Source organism: Podarcis raffonei, chromosome 10 (genome assembly GCF_027172205.1).
Source record: "Podarcis raffonei isolate rPodRaf1 chromosome 10, rPodRaf1.pri, whole genome shotgun sequence".
NCBI classification, from domain to species: Eukaryota; Metazoa; Chordata; class Lepidosauria; order Squamata; family Lacertidae; genus Podarcis; species Podarcis raffonei.
Genome location: NC_070611.1, coordinates 67,495,594 through 67,501,593, shown reverse-complemented (window position 1 = coordinate 67,501,593; position 6,000 = coordinate 67,495,594). Strand labels below are relative to the sequence as shown.

The 6,000-nt window shown below is 51.6% G+C and overlaps 1 protein-coding gene across 1 annotated transcript in view; it reads left to right on the top strand.

Annotated features, from left to right (window-relative positions):
* The first annotated feature begins 1,222 nt into the window (after nt 1-1,222).
* Nucleotides 1,223-6,000, top strand: part of GATA3 (GATA binding protein 3) — a 76,225-nt gene continuing 71,447 nt past the window's right edge. Inside the window, exon 1 of the mRNA XM_053405543.1 lies at nt 1,223-1,442. The gene's annotated coding sequence lies outside the window, so the exon portion shown is untranslated. The remainder of the gene's footprint in view (nt 1,443-6,000) is intronic.

The window sequence follows — 6,000 nt, the reverse complement described above, 5'->3', positions numbered from 1 at the left end:
GATAAGACGTGTGTGTGTGTGTGTGTGTGTGTGTAAAAAAGACAGAGGGGGGGTTCTCTCCCATCAGTCTACCCGCGGGGTGCTGCTGTTCCCTTCCAGGCCCTCGATCCACCATCCACTTAAGCCAAACTGGTCCCAATCCTGAAACACCTTAATGCGCGTAAGGTTGCGTGATTAAGCTGAACAATGGCATTTGCTCACAAGGGAATGTGTCACAAGGGTCGTGTTTACCCCCACCCCACCCCACCCCACGCTAAGTCTAATCGATTTCAGTCCAGCTTCTCCAGGGCGCGATTGGTGGACGTGAGCGTGTTTTGTCTCGTTCCCCATCGCTGTTATGTCTGGATTCAGGCGCGGGGGCGCGCGCACGCTGGAGGAGAGGGGTCCTCGCTTGCCTCTCTCCTTCTCTCCCCCTCCCCCACCCCGCAACCCCCCGCATCTGGGCGTTAATTTGGGTGGGAAGAAAGCAAGAGACGTCATAAAACAAACAAACAATCGCGCGCGCAGAATGATTTCATGCGCCCACCCCGAATATCCCTCCGCCCAGAGAATCTTGCGAGAGGGGCTAGTTGCCTTCAGGGTGCTGGGAACTGGAGCTTTGCTAGGGTGTGAACTACAGTTCCCAGTATCCTTTGGGTGAGGGAACTGTGCTTTTAAAGCTGCGGGGGTGTCTCCGGGTGGATGTTTCCTTGTCAGCTCTCTGCTCCCTAAATGCGCGCATGGTGGCGAGGACCCTCTCTCTCTCCCTCCAGAAAGCGCACCGTGCGCCTTAGATCCAGGTCGACTTTGGTCAATGACAAAAGCTTCCGACGCCAAGCCCCTCTGACGGCCCACACGCTTCCCCCTGCTCCTGGCTCTTTTATTTGTTATTCCCCAAAGCCCCCGCGAGCTTTCCTGGCTACTCCTGCCTGTCTTTGTCAATCCTTCAGGCGACAGCGGCAGGCGGGCCCGGGCCGGGTTGATTCCATGACATCACATGCAGCTCCACTCGATTCCCGAAGAAGCCTCCACCCCTCCCCTCGCCCTCCCCCTCTTCCCACCCCAAACCCCACCTGCAATTCGCGGGGTGGCTGCGTAAAGACCCGCCCGTCCTCTTTTTCTCCCTCCCCTCCCCTCCTGCGTCTCTTTCACTCTTTCTCTGCCCTCTTTCCAACCCGGAAGCGCTCCGCTCTCTCTCTCTCGCAGGGTGGTGAGGAAGAGGAGGAGGAGGAGGAGGGAGGAGGGAGGGAGGAGGAGCAGGGAGGTCAGAGAGATTTGGGCTGGGCGCTTGGAGGATGCGGATCACCCAGATCCCTCGATCTCGGCTTGGCAGCAGCTTCGGCGATGCGCGCGGCCCCGACGGCGGCACCGGCAAGAACCGCGGGTGGACTCGGCTGCTTTTCCTGAGCGCACCTTTCCAGCAGATCGAGAGAAGATAAATCGCTCTCGGCGCTCGTTCCCAGGTCAGTGCAAAAAAAGAGAGAGCCATTCCTCCGCTCTCCCTCGGCTTCTCCTCTTTGCGCGGTTTTCCACGTGGGTCAAGGCGGGGGACCCCGTCGAGAATCTCCTTCACAAGCCTGCACGGAACGGAACGATCCGTAAATAGTGTTTCTCAGGATGCACTTGGATGATATATTTCCACCCCTCCAACATCCTCTCTCTCCCCATCCCTCCTTCCCTCTTCGGTGACCTTGGAAGGCGACTTGGGAAGGTGGGTGAACCGGACTTTCCCCCTGTGAAATCAGATGACCTCTTGCAGGTTTCTCGACAGCCCCGATTCGGCTTGTGGCTAAGCCTCCGGACTGGGGTGGTGCTGGTCCTGGTGGAGCAGGGAGGGTGCTGGGGGGAGCAAGTCCACGCAAAATATCTGAAATCGCCCCTGGTTCTAAGAGAGAGAGAATGCAAACGGGAGACGGGCCCGCGTTTCGTAGAAAGCCTGCGGAACGCTCAGGAACCCCACATTACCTTGGGGGTGAAATGATGGCCGGCAGGTATCTGCAAAGGCAGGCGCGATAACTGGGATGCATAATCTTGCGTGACATCCATCGCGCAGCCCAAGGGGATAATTTCGTCCTTGCATCGAAATAAAATCAAATGGATGCCGGGGATTTCTTTTTATTTAACTTTTTTTAAAAAAAATAGTGTTTATTTAATTGATGCGAGTTTGCTGCTACCCTCCCTTGGGCCTTAGGAAGCGGCGAGCAATTTAAAAACACCGATACATTAATTCAATCAAATAAGGATATACGCTTATTTAACGCCCATAATACTTTCTCTAGCCTATGTCTTCTCATTAGGCTTGGAACATCGAGATAAAGCTTCGCCCTTCTAATCTATATGTATCGTGAAGATACATATAGAGATTCCATAGAGATGCATAAGAGATTCCATTGGAGTCTAGCCTAGACCATCGGGTGGAAATGCTCCCTGTCTCTTGTCAATTTCACTTTCAAGGTCCGCCTTTGTCTGCCTCCATCTTTGCAGTCCCGCCAGTTACTTTCCATCTTCCTTTAATCCGCTGTAAAATCTGCAAGCCCCCTTGCTATCCCTTCCACAATTTATACCTGCCGTGCCCTGCAAATAACGTCTGCGGGCTCGCTCCGATTCAGCTTCCTTCGCTTTGGTTATTCAATAATTTGGCATCACTAGTTCTCCTTCCTAAAACAATCAGGCAGGCACTCTCAGGATACTGAACATACCTGCATGTATCAACAATTCCGACTGCACCTTCTTCCAGTAGTAAATATGCAATTGGGTTGTTTTGTTGTTTTTTAATGGGATCGGAGAAATTAAGCGCTGCAACTGTATTAAAATGCTAGCTCGGGGATATAAATATGCGTAGGCATAGAAACATGGAAGCGAGCGAAGGGAACGGATCCACCAAGAAATTACGCCGGAGAAGGGAACTCTCAGTCCCAGCCGCTTTCAAAAGGCGCGTCCTCCTTTGCTTAAGTGCCGTGTGGATCCAGAAACAATCGCCCCTTGGCAGGCGCTGCCCGTATCAAAGGCACCCTTTTCTCCGGAGCCGTTTTAGCCTCTGGATTCTGTTGCGCGAGGTAATAAGGGCAATGTTGCGTTAAGAAAGGAGGGACGGAGCGAGGGACACGAGACCCAGCCACCTTGGGAGTAATGATAACCGCAATTCAATTCGTGGACCTGAAAGGGGAATCTGGAAAGGACCCCTGAAATGTGTCAAGCCGGGAGTGTGGGGCTTGCTGAATTTTACGAAATTCATTTTGAACAGAGCTCGGATCGTTGGAGAATCTTTGTGTGTGTGTTTTGTTCCCTTCGCGAGAAAGGATAAACAAAGAAACCTGCATTTTGTTGGCGTAAAAACCCGCGTGGGGAAGACTTTTATCGTAAGCAAGCGGCAATCGTATTCCTGCGCATTCTCACACCCGCAATTGACAGATCGCTGTTTGAAAATGGGGTGGGTGGGTGGGAGAGAGAGGAGATGCCCGTGATGGCGAAATCTTTGCCGGGTCCTGCGTGCAACGCATTTGCCAAAGAGCTCCCTTTGCAAAGCGGTAGGTGTGCGCGTGCGAGACAGAACCGGAGCGGCCCTTTCTATATATATTGTTTTTAATTCGAATCCTTCTCGTTGGTTTCGCTGTGGAAATCCTCGAGACTAATCTGGAACGAGGGGCTCGCGTTGCTGCAGTTCCTCCCCTTAATTCACAGGCTTCCTTAGATCTGTGTGTGAATGGAACAGTTTCTCCTAGCTCTGTCCTGTCCCCTCTCCTTTTTGAAACACCTAGCCTTTTTTATTTTTCTGCTAAGAAAGAAGTGACCCCCCCCCACTTCGGCGCGTCCTTGACCGCGTCGCACGCGTGTTTGTTCAGCCGAGTACTCACGAGTCTCTTGACCCTCGCGGGTTTTCGGATTGACCCGGATCGTGAGTGTTGCTGACTTCTAAGGAAGTCAATTAAAAAAAAAAATCAACGGAATTTCCTCCCACGCAAAAGGCAGAGCGGGGAGTGGAGAGGGGGAGGGAGCCATAAGTATTCTGATACTTTCCTTGGAAGTAAGCTGACTTCAGCAACCGGCCTTCCAGGTAGGAGTGCTTATGATGCATTTGTGGACTTTTGCGGTCGCTAGATCGGAATTCACCGGCGCACGGCGACAGTTCCAGAGAAAGAGGAGACGGTTCCTTGTAGCTGCAGAAGTCCCCCATCTCTGTAGCTTGTTCTCTGGGCATGGATCCGCTTTCCAGGCATCCAGATCACATATTTTTGCCTTATTTTCTTTTTTTTTTTGGGGGGGTGCCTTTTGGCTTAACACACAATGAGCTTTCATCTGGGCATTTGCTTCGCTTATGGGCGCGCGTCGATCTATGTTGCTTTGGGGCAGAATCTGGCGGTTATGTCTTCCTGCGCAAACCCCACAGAAATGAAGGGGAACGATTTCCCGGAGGGTCGTGCGTTTCTTCGTTGCGATGCACTTCATTGTGTTGTGGGGGATGTAGAGGTTCATGCCAGCTGTGTGCGTGTGTGTGTGCGCGCGCGCGGTGCACAGAGATTTAAGCTCTCCAGGTTCTATGAAGTGCGAATTACTCTATGTTTCCAACTTAGCTATTTTCGCTGCGTTATGTGTGGGTGTCTCCTTGCTATATTCGTCGATGTTGCTTTGAATCGAGTCAGTTTCTCCTCTGGGCAGCGAGAAGCGGCGCGTCTCCATCGCCCGCGCGCGTGTCATTTTCTCCGGGATTTCTCCAACACTTCCGTGACCCGGTGAGTGTGTGAAAGCACACCTTGCTTAGGCACGCACTTTCGAGAGAAAGATGTGTCTGTGTCCCCGCATGCTAACCTTTCCGCCACACTTCACGACCCAGTTAAACAGGAGCGAGCGCTCAATGGGGCTTCTAGTACAACCGCTGGAATATGTTATCCAACGGGTTCTGGAGCAGCAGCGTTGCCTGACATTACCCTAGAGAGGCTGTGGATCCGGCGCACAGAGATTTCAATGCAAAGATGATTGTGGCCGCCAATCTACCTCCCCCCCCCCTTGACCCGTCCTGGGTCACTGGGCCAATTTTTCGCTCTTGAAGGAAAGCCACCACCGTCTGGTTTTTCTTTCCTTTTCACGTCGGCTTTCTAAAGCCGTTGATCCAAATAGCAATCCGAATGATCAGCTCCCTTTTGCTTCTAGAATTGATGGCGGTAGAAGTGAGCGAGTCCCCCCCCCAAAAAAAATATTGGCTTCAGATGCCAGAAAAAAATGTGTGTGCGCGTGAATTTGCAGTGGCGCAGTGCCGTGGCTGACTACGGCTGACTTCAAACAAGGGGGCTATTCCAGGACAGTGATCACGGCGGTACCCATCACGCCCCCACCCCACCCCATGCAAGAGGGAAGGTCTTTCCTTTGCTCCTCCTCTCATCGCTCTGTTCAGTTTTCTAAGGAGGCCCCCGAATGAAAAGATAGCGAGAGAGGGAGACCCAGAGGAAAGCAATAGGTCGGCAGTGACCTTTCCAAACTGCACAGTGGACCATCATCCTATAGATGCGAAATTCCTTAAGGTTTTCAAGGAATCATTCTTTAAATTACAGGGCAATCCGCAATTCGGGATTAGTCGATAACAATCAAGTTCAGTACAAACTGGGCTGTTTGGGCAGCAAACAGCAAGTCTATGAAATCACGTTTTGTTTTGTTTTTAAGTGCTTTGTTAGTTGAAGGTATTCTACTGACAAAGGTTTGTTCCCGGCTAATGAACCCAACCAAGAGACTTCATTTAGAGTTTTAAATGGATGCGTGTGCAGACATCTACACCCCTCTTTGTGCATAGGTAGACACACCGAGATATTTCTGAATTACATTTAGCATGTGTATAGTGCTTTAGTATTCAAAGTGTTCATCTACATAAGGAATGAGCAACTTCTGGCCCTGCGGATGTTGTTGGAACATTTCTAACCAGGCCCAGCTGGCATGGAGCAATGATCAGGGATGATGGTAGTTGTGGTCCAACAAACATCTGGAGGGCCAAAGGTTCTGCAACCCTGAGCTACATCCCCAGAGCAATCTGCA